The sequence below is a fragment of the Megascapheus bottae genome, chromosome 22, assembly GCF_031878675.1.
Source record: "Megascapheus bottae isolate mThoBot1 chromosome 22, mThoBot2.hap1, whole genome shotgun sequence".
Taxonomy (NCBI): domain Eukaryota; kingdom Metazoa; phylum Chordata; class Mammalia; order Rodentia; family Geomyidae; genus Megascapheus; species Megascapheus bottae.
The window spans coordinates 23,481,664-23,509,470 of record NC_143530.1 but is presented as its reverse complement, the minus strand read 5'-3'; the positions used below and the strand labels follow the sequence as shown (position 1 = coordinate 23,509,470).

General features: G+C 41.2%; 1 protein-coding gene across 4 annotated transcripts in view; it reads right to left on the bottom strand.

Annotated features, from left to right (window-relative positions):
* Positions 1-27,807, bottom strand: part of Atxn1 (ataxin 1) — a 407,426-nt gene that overhangs the window by 136,954 nt on the left and 242,665 nt on the right. For 3 of the 4 annotated variants that reach the window (XM_090356347.1, XM_090356349.1, XM_090356350.1), the window contains one exon: positions 9,753-9,868. The exons of the other annotated variant lie outside the window; for it this stretch is intronic. The gene's annotated coding sequence lies outside the window, so the exon portion shown is untranslated. The remainder of the gene's footprint in view (positions 1-9,752; positions 9,869-27,807) is intronic. 4 annotated transcript variants of the gene reach the window in all.

The following is a 27,807-nucleotide window of genomic DNA, read 5'->3' as shown; positions in this document are numbered from 1 at the left end:
ACCTTCTGGCTTTTTTTTCTCTCAGTAATGGGGCTTGAATTCCGGGCCTGGGCACTCACTGTTCCTAGGCTCTTCAGCTCAAAGCTACTGCCTACCCATTAGGGCTTTGGAATCACAGCCCACTACCCATTTTCTAGTGATTAATCGGAGATCAAGAGTCTCATGTTCTTTACTGCCCGGGCTGGCTTTGAACTACGATCCTCAGATCTCAGCCTCCTGAGTAGCTATTCAGGATTACAGGCATGAGCCACTGCACCCAGCTTCTCGTTTTTTTTTTTCCGTATGTGGTACTGAGGAATCTTTGTGCATGCTAGGCAAGCACTCTACCAGTAGGCCAAACTTTCAGCCCTGGAGAAGTATTTTAACATTCTAATTGGAATGCCATTCTTAGTAGCCATATTAATTCACATAAACATGACAGAACTGTCTTTATTAGCTGTATACCATTAACAATGACAAATATGTATCACATATGTTGAATTTTGAGTTAAATAATTACTTTTACAAAAGGGGAAACCTCTATTTCTAAATAATATAAGTCTTCAATCACTTTAAATATTTCAACAGTTGAAAATGATGAGTCAGGTACAAGGGCTCACACTTATAATCCTCTTCAGGAGGCTGAGATCAGAAGATTGCAATTTGAGGCTAGCCAATGCAGAAACAACAACAAAATAAACTTCACAAGACCTCATCTCAACAGAAAAAGCTGGGCATGGTAGTACATATCTATCATCCAACTATACAGGAAACCTAAGTAGGATAATCAGGTCCAGAGAGAAAGCCAAGACTCTGTCTTGAAAATAAAGCAAAGAGGGATGAGGGTATGGCTCAAGTGATAGATTCCTGCCTAATAAGTTAGAGACATCCAATTAACAAAAAGGCTTGGCCAAGGGAAATGGTATGAAAATTCACTGCCTTAGGGCTTCCACAATGAAGGATTATGAACTAAAGCTCCCAAGAAACTCATTGTCAACTGACTTGAACTGCACAATTTTAGACTTAAAACATTAGGCAAGATCAAACTAAGAGACTTTTAAGATATATTTCTCAGGAAGTCTCTGTTCTGTTGGATCTGAATCTGAGAACTGTGGAAGAAGTCACTGGTGCCAACTCAACATGGCATACAAGGAGAAGAGCATTTACAAAGGAAGTGCAAGGTGAGCAGTGTTCCATTTCAATCTTGGATCCACAGATCAATTACCAGACCCAGAAACAAAGCTCTCGTTACCCTAGAAGCTTTAAGTGCATACTTGCCAACAGGAACAGGAGACAAGATTAGCTGCCTCAGTTATTTCCCTATATCCTCTCTCTCTCCTGACCTCCGTCCGATTCCTCCTAAATATCTCTTCACATCCCCAACTCTGAATGCCAATACTGATAAACACCAGAACATTAGCCTATTCACAAGAAAAAAAAAATGATAGCATCGAATGTACTGATATCACCTAACATCCTGGCCCAGCATCCCCACCTTCTGCCTGGACCATCCGTAATTACTTTGCTATTCTCTAGGGAGGATATCTGTACCAGAAAGATCCTTAGTAAGTGACACTCCCATGATACTCTGGGTTAAGTATCCCTGGAGGCCTGCCCAGATGAGGGAAATGGAAAATCCTCTTTGAGCAGGGTGACTGCCAACTCCCTTCGGATTCTTGGAGGCCATCTACTTCCACTGCCACTCCCTCACTCGCCTCTAGGGAAGTACCAGTCCTCAGTTGCTGGGACAACAGGTGCCACTGCTGAGGCCCTTTAAGAGATGGAAAGTTGAGTCGGGAACCTGAATTACAAACTCTACCAACAGCAACCAGATACTCTCTTGGCAGCTCATCTGCTCCCAAAAGTTGGTGATAGAGTAACATTACCTTGTGGGTGGCACTCAGCTGGTGCTTGATGTGGTGACAGAGAAATAAGAAGAGACTAGCTTCAGATAGAGCCCGGATGACTCTAACCCAAATTATGCAAGTCAGTAGAGAAGGAAAAAAAAACACCCAGTGGAAATTTGTACATTTATTAGTCTCCTGAGACAGAGGAAGAAGGGCTGAGGAGGGACAACATGAAATGGAGCAGTGGAAGTGGCCAAGAAATGAAAAAAATCATGTCTAGATAACTAATAATTATTGTTCTTCTGCTCAGTAGCTAACTACTTGTATCCCCAATTCTTGCAGAACAAAGAAAAGATAGAGGAAACTAGAGATATAGGATTTGCCATAGTAGGAGATGGGAACAATTTTTGTGCCCAGTTCTCTTTGTTCTGTATGTGTTACAACACTTGTAGACTTGTAGAGTCGTGGGCATAATGGTGGCCTAGCAAAGTCGTGGATTTTAGCCCTGGAGAACTGATAAATGTTTAATTCTATGCAAGCTACAACAAAATGAGAAGGAAGGCAAAATAAAATGAAGAACTACCTCACAGAAACTTTAGAATACTGATTTTAAAGGAGTTATTTCTAGGAACCGCACACGTTCAAATTGCAGTTCAGTGCCCCCTCCTCCCCCGGTACCTTTGATAGAGCCTAGCAGCAAATTCTGCCCGATAATGACATCCCAGTGCCTGCACTCCAGGCTGGGGGAGGTGGGCAGCTGACCTTCTGTATACTGTGTCCCGAGAAATAAAGAGTCCAGTACGTGTGACCACAAGAACTTGCCCAAGTTTCCAAAATACAAATTTCTGAAACAAAAGATCATATCCCATTTATAGTTCTATTTTGGGCAATTCAACAAAAGTACATTGTCTTGAGAACATCAGCTTAAATAATGATTTGCAAACATCTGCAATACAAGATTCAAGCAGCTAGTCTTGTCTATCTTGCTTGTTGACCTGTGTGCCCATGGCTCACACCTATAATGCTAACCACTCAGGAGATTCTGAGGATCACAGCTTGAAAGGAGCCCAGACAGCAAGGCCTGCAAGATTCTGGTCACCAATTAACTACTAAAATGAAGGTCTGAGGGAAGCTGTGGCTCAAATGGTAGAGTGCTAGCCTTGTGCAAGACAAAAGCTCAGAGACAATACTCAGACTCTGAGTTCAAGTCCCAGGCCTGGCACACACACAAAAAGAGCTGGCTGAAAATCATTCTATTTATAAAAAGGTTTTAGGATAAGCCTCAGAGCAGAAAGAAGATAAATTAATTCTTTCAAACTAAAGATTCTACTTAATAATGATTCATTACATAACTATCATTGGAAATTTAATATAAATATATATTGGGCAAGGAGGTCAATGAGTGTTTTGGCCTAAAAATTGTTTTTTAAAAACGAAAACCTTGGGCTGGGGGGCTCATACCTGTAATCCTAGATACTCTGGGGGCTAAGATCTGAGTAGCACGGTTCAAAGCCAGCCCAGGCACTAAAGTCTGTGAGACTCTCATCTCCAATTAACCACTAGAAAACGAGAAGTGGTGCTGTGGCTCAAGGGGTGAGGTGGTAGCCTTGAGCTGAAGAGCTCAGGGACAGTGCCCAGGTCCCAGAGTTCAAGCCCCATGATTGACCAAAAAACAAAAACAAAACTTGGACAATTAAAAACTGAAATTATCTTCTATTTATCTCTTTATACTTTAGGAATAATTTTTTTTTCTGGTTAAAAACTAGATTTTTGTTTTTAGCTCCGTCATTAAATGATATTTCCAAGTCCTCATTTGCTTAACTTTTCTGCACAGAGAGAGAAGGAGTCACAATAATCTTGCAGAGAAATAATGAACATAGGGAATATGTCTGGGACTGCAGGCTTTGTGAGAAGTAGCATACCTTAGAAGTATTAAACAACAGGTGACAACAGAACAACCTGTGATATATCCCAAGTTATGATCACTAGAAAAACATTCCAAAGGTGACTATGTCCCAGCAGGGGAGACCTGCGTTGTCATCAATCATTTTTGCCATTCTTTCTTCTCTAGGTAACAATTCTCCAATATTGAGCACTTTGAAGATAGATCATTTGAGAGTGAAACTCATTCTTTCATTCTGAGTATGATTTCTAGCTGGAGCTCATACTATTACACATACTACTATTGTAAGGAAGAATTATTATTATTACTATTATTATTATTTTGCCAGTTCTGGGGCTTGAGCACTGTCCTTGAGTTCTCAAGGCTAGAGCTCTATCACTTTAGCCACAGCACCATTTCTGGCTTTTTCTATGTATGTGGTACGAAGGAATTGAACCTGGGTCTTCAGCTTGTTAGGCAGGCACTCTACCACTAGGCAAAATTCCTGGCCCTCCTTATTTTTTTATGTTTTGAAAATTTCATTTTTTTATTGTAACGTATATAGGGGTTACAGTTATATTCGCCAGATAGAAGGTGCATTACTTCTTACACATTGACACCCCTTCTCATGTTTTTGTCCCCATTTCCCTCCCCTGAACCCCTTCCAATCATCTTGTTTCCCTCCCCTCCCCTTTCCCATTTCAAATAAACAAAGAAAAGTATATACAATATGCTAGGTAACAGAGTCAGATTTGTTATTTTTTAAGTGGCACTGGTTCTTGCTTCAACTTGTACATGTTGAGAGACAGAAAAAAATGCTAAGGAAAATGAGATCCATGTCTTTATCTTTCAAATTCCCATGCTAGGTCTTTATCAATAGCCAAACTGCATAATTTCTAATTGGAAGAAATTTCTGGTTCTGAGATGCAGAAGCAGTTAAATGAGATTCTTCTTGTCTCAAAAGCATGTTCCTCCTTAAAAGCATGAGGGGGGAAAATCCTACCTCTGCTACAGGCCTAACCAGGAGACTCAGCAGTGTTTGAAGTCTCCCTTCAAAACTTGGCTCTGAAGAATCTTACCCACCATCCCTTTCAGCACAGCTGACCCCACCACAGCACACATCCTGCAGAGATGCCTTAGAGAAAGTCCCAGATGGCAGAGAACACAGATGACTCAGCACTACATCTCTGGTGGACTAGAGCACACTCTGGCATACACCATCATCTTCTAATGAGTTGTATGCTGAATTCTAAACTCCAAAGAGGCATAGTGACTCTTCCCCTCCATGCTGTTCAGTTAGGAAATAGCCTAACTAGGCTATTGATGATTGCTTTTTCCTCATGAATGTACAGACAGTAGAATACAGGAACATAGTTGACTCCTCAACAATTCTTCCATTACTCTTGGAGGTTCTTTGTACTTTTATCTCTTCTCCAAGATGTTGAAAGGAAGAACGTAGGGCCGGGAGTTTGGCCTAGTGGTAGAGTGCTTGCCTAGCATGCACTAAGACCTGGGTTCGAGTCCTCGGTACATAGAAAAAAAGCCAGAAGCGGTGCTGAGGCTCAAGTGGTAGAGCTCTAGCCTTGAGAAAGCCCAAGGACAGTGCTCAGGCCCTGAGCTCAAGCCCAGGACAGGTTAATTAAAAACAAAAAAGGAAGGAAGAACTCAGAGAAGATGGTGCCATGAAGAAAGGTGTACCTAGGATGGCTACGTCTTGACCAGCCACACTTACATCTCCATTCAGAAACAGTCAGGAATTTGTGAGGCTATCAATAAGAGGTGATTAGGAGAGGGTTGAGGAAGAGGGCCAGTAGGCAAAACAGAAAGGCCTGGTGGTTTTGAGATAACACCCAACAACTTGCATGGGAAGTGCTCTTTACCTTTATGATACATGGGCCAAAGACTAGTGACTAGAAACAAGGCTTCAATATAGGGAGGTTGTTTCTCCCTCACTTAACTAAAATCTTCCCTCATCTTCTGACCCTGGTCTATCTCGTGATCATGCTAGAGAATATAGCATTACTGATGGCCAATCTAAAAGGCACAGATGATTGACACATGGGGGCAGTTCCAACATTGCTCTTAAAGAGTGTATATTGTGTAATTCTTTTGTTCCTGAGACTAGAACTTTAGATCCCACTTTCTCAAAACACTTATTCATGACAACAACAAAATACTACTCATCCAGGCAGGGCAGTGTATTTCTCCATTTGTTCCTAAAGATGGCCCGATTCTGACATGTAGGGTAGGTATTTTGACAATGGGTGTATATGGATAAACAGAAAAATCACTGACACCTTTATTCCCATGGTCCTCGAGAGCAATGCAATAGGTTGTCTTATGCAGGCTTTTGTCAACTACCGCTTGCTCATACAGGAAGTGCTGGGCTTACTATGTGCTAGAAGAATGTTTCTTTATTTCCAAGCCCAGCACCAAAATGGAGTGCCAGCCAGTTATTCTCTAGGGAACCAACTTCCAAGTAGATACAGCACTTCCCGTGCAGCCCCACTTTGGGAACTTAAGTGGGTGAAGAGATGATTTGATAGGAGACACAGCACCATGGCCACAAGAGGCCTGGACGGGTTGCTCACAAACCACAAACCACTCAGATGGAAAAGGGGAGAATGCAGAATTTTTACAAAGTATCAGAAAAATCCCCATGCTCTATTGATATTTCTTTCATACTTTTTTTAAACAAATCGTTTCCTCTCACATATTGATTTGCATATCACTAAGTCTAAGGAAAAGAAAGTAAAAGACTGGGCCTGTCCATGCCATCTGTTCTTTACCCTCAATCAAACGGTTATCAGACTCCAGTAGTTTTCATGAGAATAGGGTTTATATTCTTTTTTCTCATGGGATAGGGCTAAACATGCACTAACTCTATCCCTACATACTCACTGCACAAGTATTCACTGGACCAAGCAGGATTTCAGGGGTTGGGGATTCCCCAGGAAATGATAATATCCCTGTTTTTCTGGAGTTTTCAGTCTACTTTAGGGGAGTGGTGATAGCTAATCTACAACACGTAAAATGCTTAGAAGGTAAAAAAGGAGGGGAGAAGATACAGAGGGATAGAGTGATACCACTGCCTATAGGTGATAGAAAATGGCTTTAATAAGATCAAAGAAGAACACTTAGGGAAACTGAGGCCAGATCCTCATCTCCTTGCTCGACACTGAACAATATTAGAGTAGTTGTTTAAGAAAAGGGTAAATCTCAGAATGGAGATATAGCTTTCTGGTAGAGCACTTGACTAGATGTTGGAAGGCCTGGGTTCAATGTGCAGCACTGCAGGGAGACAGAGATGGAGAGATAGAAAAGAGGGGAAGGGAGGTGGGTGCACTAGAGAGCTGCTCCTGTTCAATTATCAAAATGATCAATGAAGTATAAAAAGACTAATCATTATATTCTTAGAAGCCTTTGAATGGATATTGTAGGCTGATATATGGTCCCCAGGAAGGTTATTATGGAGAGTTTCCTCGAAACAACTGTAAATGAGATCATGACCAATCACTGACTTCTAGGAGGGTTCAATGTGGTTCATTGCCGTGTACAATGTTAGACACAGAGCGTGGAAGCAACAGCAGAGATGTCTGACCTTTTCTCTTGGTGCCCCTCCCAACCTGAGTCCCAGAGGACCAGTGGCTCACAGTCCTACAGCCACCTGCACCTTCATGTGTACAACCCAGGCCTCCTGACTCCATTTTCACTTCTACTCCTTTCTCACACAGAATACCGCATCTGAGACACCTTTATGGCAAAGGCCATGAGTTAGATGTTGATGACAGGTATGAGAGATGATACTAAGCCACCAAGAAGAGACGATGCAGTGAGTAATGATCTGGCGGTGTAGTCTACAGGATTTCTGAGTCTGCAGCACTCATTGCAGACACGCTCAGCCATGCCCCATCTGTCTCCTGCACCATACTGCCCAGATACCCAGAACACCAGACATTGGAGAAACAGCTCAAGTGTTGTAAGAATGTGCTGAGATTATTAGAACAGGTTACCCATATCAACATGTACCAGGAAAACTGGGAGCTTCCCTCTGAAGTAGTATAGTTTTGAAAAGTCTTTAGCATATGTAAGAAGTGTAGTTTTACAGAAGGATTCTAAAATATGTTAGCTGTGTGGTGTCTTAGGAAGTTTATACTACAGAACTTCTTTGAAAAACCTCACTTAATGCCTGAAGTCTGACATGAAAACTTCAAAGCAATAGTTAGAAAGAAACACAGGATCTGAAACAAAACTGTCTTGATTGCAAAAAAAAGTAGACCTATTGCTTCCTGCGATTGAAAAAATACTTTCACAATATTATTGTTCCAACACTTATTCAACTGGGAAAAAGACTTTCTAGTAAAACCTCTTAACACTCAAATCCAACAAAGCCCTTATTCTAATAAAGATGGAAACTTTTACCCAAAAAACTATGTCTTGTAAGTATTCAAGTGCCTATATAAAGTTCTGCCCTTTAGAGAGTTCTCAGGCTAAGGTCAAATGCTCCATAAACGCAGTACACAACAACATGTAGACCTTATAATACCATTGAGGAACAAGGACTTTTTCAGAATCATAAGTACATTTGGCCATAATGGTCGGGCCTAGAATTTTGAACTAATAATTCCAGGAGCCAAGTAATCTCCATTAGGACAAAGAGAATTATATGTACAAATGGGAATGCATAAAGTATCTTGTAGTTGTATTCAAAACTTGCCATTGCCTTATAGTAGGCATCATTTTAATATTAATTGCTAACCCTCAAGGAATATGGATGCCTAGGCATAGTTCAATTCAATGTTTAAAAATACAAACTTTTCAATGAAAAATTTTCAGTTTGATATATTTTTTTCTCTTTATCATATATGCTCCATCTTGTCCTTTTATAGTCTCATAGACAACTGGACACAGAGATTAACAATTGGGAAGATATTTTGACTGAAGTTAAAAACATATATACACACATAAACATACATATATACATTACACACACACATGGGCCTAGTGGAGAGTACTTGCCTAGCATGCATGAAGCCCTGGATTCAATTGCTTGATAGCATATACACAGGAAAAGGTGGAAGTGGTGCTGTGGCTCAAGTGGTAGAGTGCTAGCCTTGAGAAAGCTCAAGGACAGTGCCCAGGCCTCAAGTTCAAGCACCAGGACTGGCAGAAAAAAAGCCCATTTATATACATACACATAGTAACATAAAAAATGCGTGCATATTATAAAATTATAATTTCTTTCGAGACACCAAACACAGAAAAATAGTTTGAAAGTGGCCCTTCATCTTCCAAAGTTGAAGTATTTCTTTCTCAGAGGTGTTCATCGGCCAAGCTCAAATTTCCTGTGACTGTTTCCTAATCAGCATTCTTCTAAAACTTCCATATAACTTTATAGAGCAAAGAAGTATAATCTCAAGCAGAAGAGTTTAGCAACCCCCAGTCAAGTTTCACAGAAAAGGAGTTCTTTGATATTGGGTCATCTCATCAATTACATGATATTAAAACATCTCAATAATCTTCATCTGACTTTACTAATCTCAACATTGCAAATAGATTAATAAAAGTCAGTAAAATAAGCTAAGTGTGAGTAAGTACCCCAAGTCACCGCCCATACTTGCATACTTCAAAATTGTGAGGCCCAGAAAACAAGTCTTCCCATTCAAACGTTCATATAACATTAATTGGATGAAAATCCAGGTTATTAATTTTCAGTCTATTCATTAACCTAAATGAACAGCAACAACCCCTTCAGAGTTTGACAGTATTAACTGTCCCAGAAGAACAGGTGTTCCTACAAGGAAAGAAATCACTGTATTCTACTCTTTTATTCCAGTACTGAGCAGTGCTTGGAAGCTGAGAGAGAGGCAAGTTCATAGCAAACACAAGCACCAACTCTTCTGAAATAAAGGAATTAATTGGATGATCTTCCAGAGTTTGTGCTAACTTCCTTCATCATCCTGGCTCAGTTGCAGCCAATGATTCACAAATTCTTACAAGGCAAGCCTCTGCAGATGGAGAGCGATTGCTCTGGGTCAACTTACAACATTCACTGCTCAGGGTTCCCAAGTAGCCTTGGCTTATACTTCACCATGGAAGCTTCTTACAGAGGCCAGGACTTTGGGGTCTGGTCTTCCTTGCACAAGGAAGTGAGAAATTCCTAGCAGACAACAGAAGGAAAAGAAATAGATGAGTGCATGATCAAATTACCCACGAGCTCAAACAGTCTCCAAGGCAGCCACTTAGGGTTGGAGGGTACAGCTAACTCAGTAGTTCACCAAGAATGTGGGAGGCCTAGATTCCATTCCAGCACCATGAAAAACAAAACCCAAATGTAAGCTACTCCATTTCACTCTTTGCAAAAAGGGAGAAAGGACTACAACCATTTTTGCTCTTTCCATACTGAATGGAGTTGTTGGGCAGATCAATAAGCTGGCTCTTGTGATCTCTCCAGCTCCCAAGGAGACAGTATCATGTAAACGCACAATGTTGTTAGTAGTCATGAGCTTGGTACTGAGTATGGGGTGAGACTAGAAGAGCCAGCTCTGGCAGGCTCTTCAATAATCATCTCTCCCTGGAGCACTCTGATGTCTGTACATATTCACAGAGCTAAGGGGAGAGGAGAGAGGGAGATGGGATCACAAATGCCTGAAATTTCCCAAGAAGGAGAGGAATGGGGCTAGGTAACGGGGAAGAAGCACAGGAGGTAAGGCAGGCACATGGCTATTTGGTGCTCGAATCTGCTCAAATGGATTTCAGGTTTTGTGCACTGAATGTTTGCAGGGCTGTGAAATTTTCCACTTGGCCACCTGCCATTTCTAACCACCACCCAAGGTAAGACACAGGTGGCATGCTAAGACCCGGTTAGAAAGGTCCGGACAAGGTTTGTTGCTTTTAGTGAAAAGACCAATTCTTAGGCTAATCAAGAATATTTTCCACACTTGGATTTCTTGATTCCCTCTCCCCCACCCCTGCCCTGCCCCTTTAAAGGCAAACCCAGGAAGATCTGTTTCCAGTCCAGAATTTTTGAGTTATATTTTGCTTTGTGGACTACAGAGCATCCTTAAGGAATAAGAACTGCTAGTAGTACTTTTGGGAATGATGGAAGCCACACACTATTAGGCTAGAATCCTGTTTGCTTTCCATATAAATCATCCAGGGATGATCAGTTTTGTCCTTTCACAGTCTTGAGTATGCTCTGAGGGTTGTAGGGAGTTGTAGTCTTAGTCTTAGCCCTGTGGGTGCAGTAAATACTATTTCCCAAGAGGAGTGTGTGTGGGGGGGGGTGAAGTCCCGTACCTCAAAACCAGGCAAGAATGAAAAAATAGAAAGCCTTAGATTTGGAATTGGTAGAACCTTGACAAGCATACCACAAAAATACATTTTAAGAAAGGGAGAGACAAAATTAGGACAGAAGGGGGGAGAGGTGTCTGCTTCTTGTATAATTAATCACCACTTTTATAATGAATCCAATTTACCAAGTGCTTCCTTATTAACCATTCAGTGAATGGAGTATTCTGGCAACTGTATCCACCAGGCTTATGTTCTACTGAGAGGGGGTCGTGATCATCACGAAAACCAGGGTCCTGTCTTGATACAAAGGACCCCCATGAATCAAGAGGGAGGTACAACTTGGGGGATAGGGAGTCACTGAGGAGGAAAGGAAAGTGGGAGAAAAATGAAGGAGGGGGTAACAATGTCCAACAAGAAATGTACTCGTTACCTTACTTATGTAACTAACCCCTCTGTACATCACCTTTACAACAAAAGTAAATTGAAAAAAATTCTAGTGTATTACTTTTTATAAAAGATTGGAAACTAGGTAGGTAAATTAAAGGAAAAGAACTGATTTATCATCAGTGGGGGTAACCTTATTTTGGAAAGAGGAATTCCAAAAAGGCTCACTTTACAAAAAGCTAACAAACGGTGGGGTAGGAGTGTGGGGTGGGTAGGGGAGTTTGGCCTAGTGGTAGAGTGCTTGCCTAGCATGCACGAAGACGTGGGTTCAATTCCTCAGTACCACATACATAGAAAAAGCCAGAAGGGGTGTTGAGGCTCAAGTGGTAGAGCTCTAGCTTTGAGAAAGCCCAAGGACAGTGCTTAGGCCCTGAGCTCAAGCACAGGACTGGCAAAAAAAAAAAAAAGTTAACCAACAGGCCTTGGGTTTCAAGAAAAGAGAAAAGAAGCCTCTGGGTGGAGCAGGTGGCCGGCATATAAGAAATGCATTATTCCAGGTTAGGGGAGACATTTCAGCCCAGTCTCCTCAATCAAGAAGTGAGCAATGACTGCTTTCAATACCTCAAAATGGGAGGTGATTCTTCTGATTTCTGGGGTGCCAGGACAACCATCTGCATTAATTCTGGCCAGGAGTACATCCTGGGACACAGGCATTGTACTCATTGTGATCAGAAAGAACACCCTGCTCCGCTCCCCAATGTACCCCAAGTTACTCTGCCATCACTGAAATGACAGGAAGCTGTCTTCCTACCTGTTTGGCACAGCTGGAGTTAAGAAAAACCATTAAAAAAACCCCAAAATGAAAACAAGACACAACTGCATGTAAACTTCTAGAAAAAAAAAAACAATCATAGTACTTTTGTTTAGTCTCCAAAAGTTCTGACTTCCCTTTGGCCATGAGTGATATTTTCTATTATTTCTCTCCTGCACTTGGTCACCAAGGCTATGAGCCTTCCCTTCTTCTTCTGTTCTGAATTTGGAGATCTGTTGACCCACCCACAGGGGAACACAATGCAAAGATGGAAAAAGCAATGGAAAAGCTTTGTTCTTTTGCAGTGGTTTCTTATCCCTACCATCCCAGAGATAGCTTCTACTAGGGAAAATAAGTAATTTGCATTCTTCACCCTACAAAACAAACGCCCCCTCAGGCAGGCTCATTTATGTCTTTTCTATGTTTGAAAGGCTGTCTGAAGCAAGACTATGCTTCTCTAATTCTCTTTCCATTTAAGACACCAGGATAAAATACTCTCTCCTATGGCAGGCAAACAAACACATGTTCAAAGTCTTCCAATATAACCCTTCACTTTAACCTGGCAGCTCTGACAAATCTTAGCCAACTGAGAGAGAAGAGGAAAATTCTGAAAACAAAAACCCAGCCCAAATGGATCAATACTTTGCCATCAGACTTGGGGAAAGATGCCAGGCTGACAGATTCACCCTCTCTCTAAAGGAGAAAATGACAACTGTGCCAACTTCTCCATTTCTTGACTGCCCACAACGATTTCAGTCTCTACGACACGTTTTGACCCAAGGTCCTTTTCAATTAGCGCTCTGTTACCCTGCTTTGTTTTACACCACTGGACTTATTTATGTCTCAAAGCCTCACAAACTGTATAAGCTCCTGGATGAAAGAAGTCTTGTGTTGCCCTTCTTTTTGCAAGGTCCAAAGGTCTAGTGGAAGAGCGCAATTCTAAATTCAGTGATCCATATCTACAGCCAGTTCTAGAACTTAACCTTTGCCACACAGGAATTATGCCTCTCCAACTATCACTTGCCTCACCATCCGTACCTTTCTCCATTGTCCAAGCCATTCTGGCACTTGTCCAACCTAAGCCTTCTGCAAGCCTGAAGACAATGACAACGCTGCCGTCCTTCTTCTGTTCTTGGAAGACCTTCCTCTTCTAGTTCTTTGTGGTTTCTAAGTAGATGCTAGGCCCCTCCACGATTGATATCCCCACCACCCTTCTACCTCCTCACCAGCAGGAACTCATATTCGTGATTCTGTTTCCTGGCCCTCGTGGAGGAGAAATGGGGAATTTGAGGCAATGGTTCTCATGTGAAAGCTGGCAGCTGGACCCTTTTGAAAATCACAGACGAATGAATCGGAGCCATCCCCAGAATCTCCACTGGCAAAATCCCTGAGATAAAGCCAGGGAATCTGTGTCCCTAACAAGTTCCCAGGTGATGGAGGCTTTGGATTCTAGAACCATCTTCCTATCTCAGGGACACAGCCAGAGAGATGGAGTAGCCTATAAGATGGCTCCATTAGAAGGAATGATACATACTTATTCTAGAGAAGTGAGAAATGACTAAGACAAACAATATAAGTCCCACAAACACTACACACAAACCTTTCAAATCTAGGGGGAAACTTCTGGTGACTGCTTCCACTTGAGATCCTAATTCATTTCCCTACTGATTCCAATTCTTGGTGGGGTGAGGTCTGATTCATGCTCTGTTCCCACCCCCATCCCCATCCCCTTCTATCTTGTTTCTTTCATCTCAAAACTTCTCAGCCCACAAACTACTCAATCACTGTTCTTCCTGAAAGATCCTCATCAGGACCCAGAGCTTCCCAAATGGCAACTTTTCTTTGATTGCTCAGCAACAAATGGATGAAAACAGAAATTTCAGTTGGTATGTCAATTCATACTGCTTAGAAAGATTTGGCATTTAATTTCTACTATTGTATTTTTGTTGTTGTTGTGCAGTTCAAAAGGATAGCTTTCTACCATATATGCAGCAGTCTTTCTAGAATCCTCATTCTAGCCAGTTTCTTTGAACATAGGACAGAATCCCAGTAGTTACATCATGTTTCTCTTGTTTAATAGGCTTAGCCAGGAGCCGTTTCACCTACTCATAAGGAAAGCCCATTTGAGAATAATGTTGTACATTTAGACACCAAAGCTCAAACACAGCCAGGATCCTAGTGACAAGTGAGGCCAGCTGGATCCAGCCGTGTCAAAGGTTAAATTTATGCCTGAAACTTTTCCTAATGGCTGTGATATATAAAATCCGAGATGCCAAATACCAAGACGCCCACATACATTTCCTCTGTGAGTCAATAAAATGCTATTCTGATGCTGTGAAGGTATGTTTCGGATACAATTAAATTCCCAAGGCAAATGATGTTACTATAAAGGAATTTAGTGTGTCTAACCTTATCAGGTGAGATTTTAAAAGGGACAGGGCCCAGAACAAATGACATTCAAAGCAAGAGAGGGGAGCAAGTCAGATGGCAAGGTATTGAAAATGTACCTGTCAGTTCACAGCTAGTAACACTGCAGAGAACTTCCTCCAGCGATTCCAAAGAACTGAATTCTACAAACAAACAACCTGCGCTTGAGAAAGGAGCACGGGCCCCAGGTGAGACTTAGCCCAGCCAACACGGATTTCTATCTTATGAAACCCAGAACCGATAGGTCAAACAAACTCTGCCTGGCTATTGAACACACCGAAAACCGAGGCATAAATGGATGACTTTTTAAGGCACTGCATTCTTTTGTGACAAATGGTTACATGGCCATAGACATTACTAGCATAAATTCCAGTGGTTTTGCTTGAGTGACTTTGGGTTGTTTTCATCTATTACAGCCTTGATTTATTTGACACAGTGTGACTTGACCTGTGATACTTCTACCTTCACTTCTCAAATAGCTGGGATTACAGCCATTTTATGGCACCTAGCTCATTAAGAGGGGAGGTCATGCAAACTTTAGCTAGGGCTTGCCTTGAATGGTGAACCTCCTGATCTCTCCCTCCTCAGTAGCTAGCATGATAAAGGTGAGGCATACCTATCACAATTTCCTATCATTTCCCCTCCCTCACAATACCAAGGTCTCTTTCATTTCCAACTCATGCTGTTGGTATCCTTGTTTTCTCTTCTTACTGTCTGGGCAGCTGTCAAATCCTACTAATATGGCACTCATTCTATCCCTATATCACCATGTAAGTGTCAACTCAGTTCCTGTCATAGAAGCCTGCATATTGGCTTTCCTGACTTCAGCAATCTCTCTCCAGTGATTTATTTCTACTGCTTTCAAACTTTCTAAAGTAGGCCTTAAAAAAAAGAACTTCTCCACATCACACCTTTATTGGCTCCTACAGCTTCCTGGAAATTGTTCACCTGATGAGCATGTGTGTCCAGATTTATTCCCCACTTTCCCTCATGTGGTCAGTACCAGCCACACTTTGATGGCTTACTACCTCCCTGAGATCTCACATTCCCACTCCACTTGTCATATCATGCCAACCCTCCCAAGTCCAGTCTGACTTCCCACATATTTGATTCATTCCCAGAGAGCATGCACAATTTTAGTCATTATCCTAAACTAGGTGCTATCTCCCTGGGGAGACTGTGGACAACTCCATTAAGGAGAATCCTGGACTGTGTGTATGTGTACCTGTATGTGCGTGTGCGTGTGCATGTGTGTAGGTCCTGGGGCCTGAACTCAGGGCCTGGGTGCTGTCCTTGGGTTTTTTTGTGCTCAAGGCTAGAGCTCTACTACTTGATCCATAGCTCCACCTCCTGCTTTTTTTCTTTTTGGTGGTTAATTGAAAGTCTCACAAACTTCAAACTTTCCTGCTTAGGTTATCTTTGAACTGTAATCTTCTAATCTCACCCTCCTGAATGGCTAGAATTACAGGCATGAATCACTAAGACCTGGTTAGCCCAGTCATTTTGGGGGGCTTAGAGGACCAATACTAACCCCTTGATAAACTCTTGTGAGCTAACTGAAGAACATGGTATTTTACTTTCTCTTTGACATGTCCTTAAGTCTCCTTCTTCCTTGGGCCAGATCTCCCTCTGGGAGACTTGCAGAAAAATCTCTACATAAGCCAATAAAACAACTACTCAGTCAATCAATGGAATGTTCAGTAAGAACTTCTGTTTCCCACTTAGGGAAACAGAGTTCAGTAAGAACCTCTGTTTTCTACTCAGGGCTGTATTTTCTTTCTGAAGAAAAAAAAGAGAAGCAGTTAAGGCCATACTCAATTGCAGAGCAGGGGAAAGCCACCCTCCCAGGACCCTCTAGGGCAGAGTCCATCCCTCTCCCCTGCTCACATGGGGGCAGCAACTGCAGTCACACCAGGGCCAAATGTCCCTTTTCCACAGGAAAAAGCCATCTGCAGGGCAGCCAGAGCACAAGGAGAATTCGGGGAGAACAAAGATAGGTGAGAAGTGGACACTCACGGAATTCTGATGCATCAAATGTATTCACCAGTCATGTTGGTCCCCTTTAATCAGCATCTGATGATTTGTGAGTTTCCCATTATAAAACCTCTTTCTAAATAGCTACGTTTGGCTAGTGAGATTATACTTTTCTGCACATATTAGCTGCTTTGTGATCAGGGAATCAAACTCAAATTAGTACCTGCCCAAATCATAAAACCAGATAAATATACTGAAAACTTCCTATAATTCACATTGACCCACTCCACATTAGCATGGTTTAAGCACACAAAGGTAAGAGAGAAAATCTGCAGGCGTGGATGTGTGTGTCCTTTTTAATGACACTGTGCAGAGTTTGCTGTGAAATGTTATTACACATGCAGAGAAAAGCATGTCAGCATTTCAAGAATAAAATGAGTCGAGCATGGTGACTCAAGCCTGTAATCCTAGTTACTGGGAAGTAAGAGATCAGATGATCACCATTTGAGGCCAGACTGGGTGTAAAAGTACTTGAGTCTCAAGTCTCCCCTCTCTAAAGGGGAAATATAATGGCTGGCTCAGTTGCATATGCTTGTCATTGCCAGTGAGACCGGGAGCGTACATAAGACTGTCATCCCATTTAGCCTGGACTGCTTCAAAAATAAGCAATGCAAAAAGAAAACAAAAAAGAACCTGAGGAATGCTGCAAGTGGTAGCGTGTCTGTCTGACAAATGGGAATCCCTGAGATCAATTTCAGTAGTCTCTCCGCCTTACCCCCCCCCAAAAAAAGAATAAATACAGAAGCTGAATGTACAGGTGCAGAGTATCTGATCTGAATAGTGGGACAAAGATGTCTCCGGGAAGTTATTTTAAGGACTCAATATTCCTTACTAAGGATTCCTGGCTTTATTTGTTCCTCTTCCTGGTCCTGCAGAGGTGTCTGACATCCAACAGCTGGCATTGGTGGCCCAATAGCCCAGGAGCCAAAGGAATCTAGATCAAGAAGCCAGGAGGCCACACCGTGGTTACATATCTCCTGGGTAACGTATCCTGTGTCCTCTTTGGCTGCTAGGAATCTCCTGGGAAAAGACAGTTTTACTCATGCTTGCTCGAAAAGGTCAGCATTTAGTCTGACTGTTGCTGAGTGCTAGGCAAAGGCAGGGAAGGGCGGAACATAAGCTCATGTTTCCTGCTTTGGTAATTTCTAAAGCATTTCTAAGTCTTATACAGTGTAGGCCCCTGGGAAGCTATGTATGTCTTCTGACTTTTAAGTTTATTTTAGTTTCTGCTTTATTTGATCTGTTGGGGAGAGGAGGAGGCAGTTCTAGGGCTTAAACTCAAAGGCCTGCTGCTCCTTAGATTTTTTTCGCACAAGGCCCATATTTTACCACTTGAGCCACAGCCCTGCTTCCAGCCTTTTGGTGGGAATTGGAGATGAGTCTCAGATTTTTCCCTGTCTGGGTTGGTTTTGAACTGGGATCCTCATAACTCAGTCTCCTGTGTAGATGGCCACTGAAGCCTGGCTTCTCTCTCTTCCCCCTCAACAACAACAACAAAATCAGAAAAAATTCCCCAAGAAAAAAATGGTAAGCTATTTCTGCTTCATTGTTTTTGGCTCTGATATTAGGGGTTATAGGATAGTATATTACACTGTCTTATTTGGCCTGAATTCATCAAGTACCAAATAAGGAGTGCAGAGAAGATGGGGAGAATCCGCCCCACCCTTCCCATGTTGCTTTTGCAGATACAGGCAAGGACATTTAAAATACCACACTAGAGGCACACAATTTCAACTATAATTCCTTCCTTCCATTTTTTTTTTTTGTCAGTCCTGGGCTTGAGCTCAGGGCCTGAGCACTGTCCTTGAACTTTCTCAAGGCTAGAGCTCTACCACTTGAGCCTCAGCACCACTTCTGGCCTTTTTGTATGTATATGGTACTGAGGAATTGAACCCACGTCTTTGTGCATGCTAGGCAAGCACTCTATCACTAGGCCAAACTCCTGGCCCCCCCTTCCTTCCATTTTTAAAAATAGATAAAATATTACTATGCAACTGAGTACCAGCTATTTACTTGTAATCCTAGCTACTCAGGAGGCTGAGATCTGAGGACCGTGGTTGGAAACCAGCCTGAACAGGAAAGTCACTGAGACTTTCATCTCCAATTATGTACTAAAAAGCTGGAAGTGAAGCTATGGCTCAAACGATAGAGCATTAGCTTTGAGCTAAATGCTAAGGGACAGCAACAGACTGAGTTTGAGCCCCAGGACTGGCATGTACAGATGCACAAGCAGACACATGCGTGTGTGTGTGTGTGTGTGTGTGTGTGTGTGTGTGTGTACACAGTATAATTATATTACTATGAAAAAAAACCCCAAGAAACAAAAAACAAAGAGTCTGGCTAGCTTTTGAAGTTATAGTAGTATCATGTGACCGAAGGTGAAGGCAAGCAGAATTGTTTTGCTTTGTTTTTAAACTCAAAAGTTCTCGGCAGTTTTCCCTTCCCCACTTTGCATGTTTGGAAGAATGGGATTTTCTAGACCAACTTCAGCCAACTTACCTTTCTTGCTCACCTTTTACTAAATTCAAAGCCAGGACAACCTCTCTTTTTTTCATACCATTTCAAGAAGATGCTTTCTTGCCTTAAGTATTACAACTTTCTGATGCAATCTGAACAAAAGGATCAGGAGACAAAGGCACTATTCAAAACTCCTTTCTTTGTGAAGGAGGCTTAAGAAAATGATTTTAGCTTAAAATTGAGATTTCAATGGCCTTAGTTATGAACTGCAAGGCACAGGAATGCCACTTGGCATTCAATCTAGGAATTACCTAGATTGAACCCCCAAAGACAGGTAGACTTTGATGTGGGCTCCTTGGTGCCAGGCAAGTACTAGAAAATGCACTTAGCCTTTCCTTCTATCAATTTGGAGATGAGATTTGGAAATTTATTTGGAATAACTACTCATAGTGTGGGGAAATGTGGGGAGCAGAGCGGAAGCCTCTGAGGGTGAGCTTAAGCTCACCTCTGCTCATTTGCCAGTCTGAACCCTTAGATGTCACATGGCACAGTGAAATACCTGGAGTCCACGGGCAATAAAACTTTAAGCTCAAAATGTTGAGAAATGCTGTTGTAGAAAGACAAATAGCAATGAGTATTTTCTGAGTAAAGTACCTTGGCAAGAGACAGCTGTGATTTGTTTTTAACATCCAGAAACAATCAAAACACCTGATGATTGTGTTTCCTTAATAACTCCCAAAGAATTTCTCTCGGCTGTGGGGAGCCTACAGGTTCCCCCTCCTTTTTTTCCTAGAATTAAAAGGCAGGAAAGTGCTGTTTCAAGCAGATCAAGCATCTTTATTTGGAAGTGAATACCTAGGAAAGAGTGTCCATTCTGAGAGGAGACCCAAAGATGAGGCCTTTCCTACATCTCTTGAAAGATAAATTTCTTAAACTTTTTAGAACAGCATCATCTGTTTAGTCAGCAACCTGGTTCTAGAACACAAATTCTCAGGTTCAGGCCTTCCCCTTTGTATTAGGAGAAAGAATAATGGGGTTATCCCCTCCTCTCCACACCACAGTTGGGGTGTAAGACTTGTATCAGGTCTCAGGGGATTTTCAACCTTACAACTCCTAACATATTAGAAAAGGGGTGGGGGGAATGAATCTTGCTCCTTAATTGTTTTGTCGAATAAGCTCTCAAAAGTTCATTTTTGTTACCTTTTTTTTTTCAGGGAAAATAAGAGGCCTTTTACAGAAATTCTATTGCTAAAACAATGGAATTCTCCCGGGAATGACTTAGTTATGGAAATTAAGTGACAGCTTCTTTTATCCAGCCAGGCAGAAAGTGTGCATTTAGAAAAGGCATTCAGAGCTCTCAAGTGTTGTGTGTGGGAGGACAGAAAATGCTATTTTTAATTCAGATCTCAGCATCCCTCTCCCGCAGGTCTTTCAGTATAATCATAATCATAATAAGACTGATCTAAAAAGAAGAAGAAAAAAGATTCCCATTCTAGCATTCCTGCTGACCCCAGCAGAAAGAGGAGAAAGAAAAGAAAGTGAAAATAAAGAGAATAACACAGCCATACAGCTTTCTTGTGTTTTCAGACCACTATGGGTTCAGAGAGTCATCTTCAAGGTAATCAGAACTGACTCTTACCCAGAGTTTAAAGCACTTAGAGTCTGATAGTAATGCCTGACATCTTCTCACACCAACTTATATTTCTGAACCCGTGAGTTTCCCCCCCCACTTGTGACTGGGTTTGACAGGGAGTGGTATGCATATTCCTCCATTTGGGACTCAGACTTGCCAGGTGAGTTCAGTTGGATGGAAACTGGACTGTGAATTTTAGTGTCTTGAAAGCAAGAGGTACCTGAGTAGGTGGGCAAACAGAGAGCTTTCCAAGCTGTAGTGGGACTGGAGGGCTAAGTCAATGAAGGTGCTGGGAAGGAAGTGATGAGCATGGAAATGGCTTTGTAGTGGGAAAGTCTGATTCAGGATGGAAGAGAAGATGGAATTACTTAATACCTAAGGGCGCAAAACTTACAACAGCAAAATGACTGCTTTCAGACCATCTATGAAGCATTAAAGATGGAAGGTTTTAAAACAATAATTGATTTAATGGAGTTTCATTTATCTGAAATAAAATGTACTATTTAGCTTAACCACATTTTTCTTTTTCTTTTCTTTCTTTTTTCTTTTGCCAGTCCTGGGCCTTGAACTCAGGGCCTGGGCATTGTCCTTGGGCTTTTTCAAGGCTAGAGCTCTACCACTTGAGCCACAGCACCATTTATGTTTTTTTTTCTTTTTTCTTCTTTTTCATATATTTTTTATTGTAATTAATAGAAGGGTTACATTATGTTCACCAGATAGAAGGTGCTTTACTTCACGAACATTGATACCCGTTCTCATGTCTTGGTCCCCATTTCCCTCCTCCCATCCCCGCCCCTCATCTTGTTTTCTCCCCTTCCCTATGCGATTTCAAATAACCAAATACGCATATATACACTATATCAGTTAACAAGGTAAAATACTGCAACAATATGAGATAACCAAGGGACAGCAAAAGAGATGAAAGATAACATAGTACATTAAGGACAACAATCACTCATTAGATGGCTTTTGTTTCTATATCCAAGAGGTCCTTTCATTTAGCGTCATACTATATGGCCTTATGTATCTAGGTTTTGTTTTATTGTAAATCTCTGCTAGGAGAGCCCAAGGTTTCTACTGATTATGACAAATGAGGGAAACCATTGAGCCTATGTTCCTTTGAGTCTGGCTTACTTCACTTAATATGATTTTTTCTAAGTCTTTCCATTTCCTTACAAATGGGGTGATGTCGTTCTTTCTGACAGCAGCATAGAATTCCATTGTGTATAAATACCACATCTTGTTGATCCACTCATCAACTGAGGGACATCTGGGTTGGTTCCATATCTTTGCTATGGTAAATAGTGCTGCAATGAACATTGTTGTGCTAGTGGATTTAGTATGTCCTTGTTTCTGGGTGATTGGGTAAATGCCAAGTAGTGGAATTGCTGGGTCGTAGGGGAGCTCTATGTTTAGTCTTTTGAGGAACTGCCATACTGCTTTTGGCTTTTTTCTATGTACTCGGTACCAAGGAATCGGACCTGGGTCTTTGTGCATGCTAGGCAAGCACTCTACCTTTAGGCTAAACTCCGGCCCTTCTTTTTTCTTTTTTGTTGCCAGTATTGGGCTTGAACTCCAGGCCTCTTTACTCTCCTTTAGCTTCTTCTGCTCAGTTAGTGCCCTACCATTTGATCCATACTTCCACTTTAAGCTTTTTGCTGGTTAAGTGGAGATAAGAATCTCCCGGATTTGTCTACAGGGTCTGATTAGGTAAGAATATATGTAAGAATTCGTTGTAAATCTGAGGTCATAAATATTTACTGCACATTTTTGTTTGAGTTTTTAATTTTTTTAAGTTTAGCTATTGCCTTTAGGTTATTGCTTTTTTTTTGCCAGTCCTGGGGCTTAAACTCAGGGCCTGAGCACTGTCTTTGGGCTTTTCTCAAGGCTAATGCTCTACCGCTTGAGCCACAGCACCGCTTCTAGCTTTTTCTGTGTATGTGGTTCAAGGACTCGAACCCATGCATGCTAGGTAAGCACTCTAACACTAGGCCAAACTTTTTGTATATGATTTGAATAAGGGTCCAGTGTTTATATGCATGCTGTATGTCTGGTAGTTTCAGCATCAATTGATGAGGAGAAATAAGATTTTGAGTAGGAAGTAGTTTTAGTCCTTTTTCTCAGGGCAGGGGGAGAGGGGGAGGGAAAAAACAGCAGCAAAAGCACACACATACATATATAGCATATATAATATGTAATATATAATATATAATAAATGGCATTTGGATGTGAAGTGACTGCCTGATCACTCAGTGAATTTTTTTCCTCATCCCTCATTTAGAAGTTGAACCAAGTTTTCAAGAACTAAGATCCACCAGAATCATAGAAGAATAGTTAGAGAAGTCAGGGTTAATTGCCAAAAGCAACAAATACCTAGAAATACTGGGTTCTTATTCTTCAAGTTCTTTTGCTTTTGTTTGTCTCCCTTCTCATGAACAGTACCTATCCTCAGATATCTACAAACTTCCACCCTATTTCCCAGCCCAGTACCCACCATCCATGAACACTGGCTCTTGGTAGAAAATGTAATTATCTAAGTTATGGTAAATCATAGATGACCAACAGAATATACTTTTCATCTGATGTCCAAGTCTCTGTTTAAAAAAGAATAAAACACAGGTTCTATAATTCCAAGTTCCAACCACTCAACCAATGCCAGAACTGAAGACGTGCAACTCTCCCCAGGGCATCTTCACTGGATCCAGGTTGCTCATCAAAATCTCCTGGGAAGCTTTACTAAACACTGGCCCTGACTCCACCCACAGACATCCTCAATGGACTGGGCTAAAGTGCCCCAGGCAAAGGGCTTTGGAAAAGCATCCCAGGGGAATTTAACTTGTGCAGCCAAGGTGGGGAACTGATGCTCAAAGTCAGTCATCAGAGGCAATTTTTTCTCCCGCTTCAAGGCAAATCCCCTTCTTACTGAGCTCTGCTTGTAGGCTGTGAGAGATGTATTCCTTTCATTTTAAAGTCTTACAGCTTCAGATGAAAAGTAACAAAACCAGAATTTCCCCTAAAGTTCTCATTTAACTTGCCCAGAAACCCTGGGAAAGTAGGTTTATTATTCCCATGTCAGATGAGGTAAGAAACTCAGAGTCTGTTTTAAAGCAAGAGCACCAGATCACAGAAAGTGGTAGAGGATGGATTGGAATACAATTCCTCCAGCCTCAAAGTTTAATATTTATGCAGCTTTCCTCCAAGATGTCCATAGAGCCAATCTTTCTTCAGAGCGGCATACAATTTTATGCTCAGATAAACCAAGAGAACAGCAACTTCTCAACTTCTATCTAGCACTATCTTGTAGCACTGGGCTGGGAAACACAGATTCTCCTCAGCTCACAATAGGGTAATGTTGTGATAAACTCATCACAAATGGAGAATACCATAAACTGAAAGCATATGTAATGCCCACCACCTGTGGAACATCCTAACAGCAACACAGCGTATTATCGAGTTGGCATTCCTCCTCCAGGACTCATTGGAAGCTGTGGTTACTTTTGGTGCCCAGGAGTGGAGGGGGCAGAGGGAGGAAGAAGAAGAGAAAGAAGAGGAGAGAGAGGCCATATAGTCTGGGGAAAGATCAAAATTCAAAATTCCAACTATGGTTTCTATTGAATGTCTATTGATTATTAACATTGTAAAATCAACAAAATTTAACTTGAACCATGGTAAGTTGCCAACTGTCAGAACAGTCATGAAAAGGAATGGTAGGACTACCATTTACTTATTTACTTTCCTTGCCCTCTGCTTTCTCTCTTCTGTCTCTCTGTGTGTGTCTCTCCCTCCCTCCCCACTCTCTCTCAGGAAAATAGGGTAGGATACCACAATATGCCCAGGTAGGATTTTCAGAGATGAGGAAGGAAAAGTCACTTTCTCCAGGGTTGTGTTAAGATTGGCAAAGTGAGGTCATGAAAAAACATTATTGTGGCACAAAAATAATAAACACCAAGGAAATAATCCATGCATTTGTGGATCACTCTAATGACTAGATAGAATTACAAAGCTCAGTAAGTTGGAAATGGTAAAAGATACCATGCAAAAAAAAATCTCTTAATATTTAGGTTCTTGTAGTAGAGAATGCAAATGCCCCACCTGTACTGTCTCAAATACAAAAGCATAGATATGTTAGCAAGACTTCAGACAGCAGTAGAGCAAAGTCCAAAATATCAGCAATGGTGATTTGGGCTGAAAAAGAACATAAGATGTTTGTATGATAAACTCTGACAAATGTGTGAGTTTACACACTCAAGGCTTAAGGGAGAAGCACATTTCAGTCTTACCATCTTTCACAGATCTACATTCTTCTTCCTAAACACAAGGAGAGAAGGGTTGTGACATTATTGTTGTATATAATGACATAAGGGAACTGGAATTATTTTCTATATAGTAGACTTTGGAGCTTGCAAAGAGAAAATCTGATGAAGGTTTTTGTAGGCCAGTAGCAAGTTCGAGGAGAAAAGTTTTCACAAGTGGGAATTGTATTATGCTTGTCTTCTAATTGTAGTAAATCTATCAACCATTTTTTTCTCTAGTATTTCAAGACTTTACTCTTCAACATCATACTCAGTGTGCTTTGAATTGCTACACTTTTAAAGTTAACTACTTCTCAAAGTGCTGTTTAAAACCTGACATCTTCAACCACATTTCAGTCTCAGAGTATATCTCAATTTGCAAAGCCTCGTTGGGTCTTATAGGAAAGTGCTACTTAAAAAAATACACTTGACAGCCAATCTCTTGGAAATGACTTATACAGAAATTGTGTTCAAATTACTTTAGATCAAGACATTTAAGAGAAAATGTGGTTTTCTTTGTAATAGGCTAAAAATAATGATATCCTTTATCTTCAACTGAACATGTACATATGTTGTCTAAGCTGTTGCACTTAAACAAATTGAAAAACAGTAGAATTCTGGCGGCAGTCCATATAGAAACAAGACTTGCCCAGAATATCATTTAGAACATTAAAAAAAGTACAATTAACTGTTATTTTCCACCAAGTTTCAATACTGCATATAGAATTGGAGTTGTCAGCCAGGTCTAAGACAGCATATCATAAAACCTAATGCCTCAAAAACAAGCAGGAAACTCCAAAACAAAAAGTATTTCTTTTTGATGCAATTTCAAGTAAAGAATAAAGGACCAAGAGGGAAGTTACAGTGTTTATATTTCTATGATTTTTCTGTTTTTCAAACTGAGCTTTTTAATTTAGATTTGTTTCATTTATTATCCCTTCTCCTTCCCTGCCACATTTTGATTAGCATCAATTAGTGGATGGGGGGTTTGATTCTGATATATCCCTGTATGTAAATAGTGTACTGGTGAGGCCCAAGTGACCTTTGTGACATTATTTTGCCTAAAACATCTCTAAGTCATTCCTAAACACAACCCGATGGAATATTTCATAAAATGCTCACTGTAAGCAACAACCTGTCAATCATTTGTCACCTCCCTTTGAGATGAGGTTCAGAAATAGGTGGGGGGAAAGGTCTATGGCTTTGGATATAGAATATTGAATTGGAAAACACATACTTAATGATTCCTCATCACCAACATCAGTGTTGTGGTTGTGTTACAGCCAGAACCCTTGCATTTTAAACAAAATCAGAGATAGTAATTGACAGCATAAAGAAGTAAAACTGAGGCTATTGCTACTGCTTATCATACTGGTTCCTCCACTCATTCATTATCACCAAATTCTGCTGAAACCAGGTGTCAGAAGGCACTTGGGAATCTTTAGATTCCTAGATGACTTGCTTTGCTCTGACTCACAAGACCCTCTAAGGCCACCACCCAGACTCAGGACACCTTAGCAACAAAGGGGACTGCCACTCAACCACTGTGCCTGTCCCTGTGATACCTCTCATTTACATCTTTCCATTTGCTAAGTGTCAGCTACCCCACACCTCAACTCTGCATCTACTCACTTCATTCCATAATTTACTTAATTCACACCCCACCATGCCAGGTAGTAATTATTGTTCATATGACTTTCATCCTCTAAATGAACAGGCAAGAAATCATGGTCACAGAGTATATATTATATTTAGGATTAGGAAGGGCTTCACACGTGTTTGCTGAGTGGAAGAATGAATGAAGATGGATGGATGGATGATGAGACTGGATGCACTTTTTATGACGCCAGTGAGAAACTTCCCTCTGGACATAAACACACACATGTGTGTTTGAAATTGTGGTAAAATACACATAATAAACAAGATGAGGGGGTGGGGTGGGGGGGAAGGAAATGGGGACGAAGACATGAGAAAGGGTATCAATGTATGCGAATTAATGCACCTTCTATCTGGCAAATATAATGTAACCCTTCTATTAATTACAATAAAAATATGAAAAAAATGCACATGATAGAAAATGCACTGAGTTAACCACCTTTAAGAAATTAACTTATTAGTTATCAGGGGAAGGATTACACTGTTATGTTTCCACACGTTTATAATCAATTCCAACCAATCCTACTGCAAATACTCATCTTTACCAGTGTACTTCGGTAGGTTAACTACATCCCTGATGCTCTGCAACCATTTCCACCATCCAACCCCACAATGCGTTCACTATGCAAAACCAGAACTGTTGAGCATATGTATATTTTAAGTAGTATTCTGAATAATGACCTTCGTGTGGATTACCAGGTTCTTTACTTCTTTCTGGCCCCCACCTACTCAGGCCTTTCATCTCTCAACAGTATGTCCTTTACTAAGAGGTGTGGTAAATGTGGTCGAGACGTGTGGTCAGTGAAATTCCTGCTTGCTCACAGAGGTACTAACGAATAGTTTGAGTTGCTCAAAGTGAGTTTCCTGCATATTTTCCTAAACTCACATTGACTCCACCAGTGGTTGAGGGCCAACTGCTGGAATGCCTCAGCCTCCCTTCCTCCCTTCCTTCCTCCCTCCCTCCCTTCCTTCCTTCCTTTTTTTCCTCTTTTCTTTCCCTCCCTCCCTCCCTCCCTCCTTTTCTCTCTTTTTTTTTCTTTGCCAGTCTGGGTCATCAACTCAGGACCTGGGCAATGTTCTTGAGCTTTCTAAATGTTAGCACTATATCACTT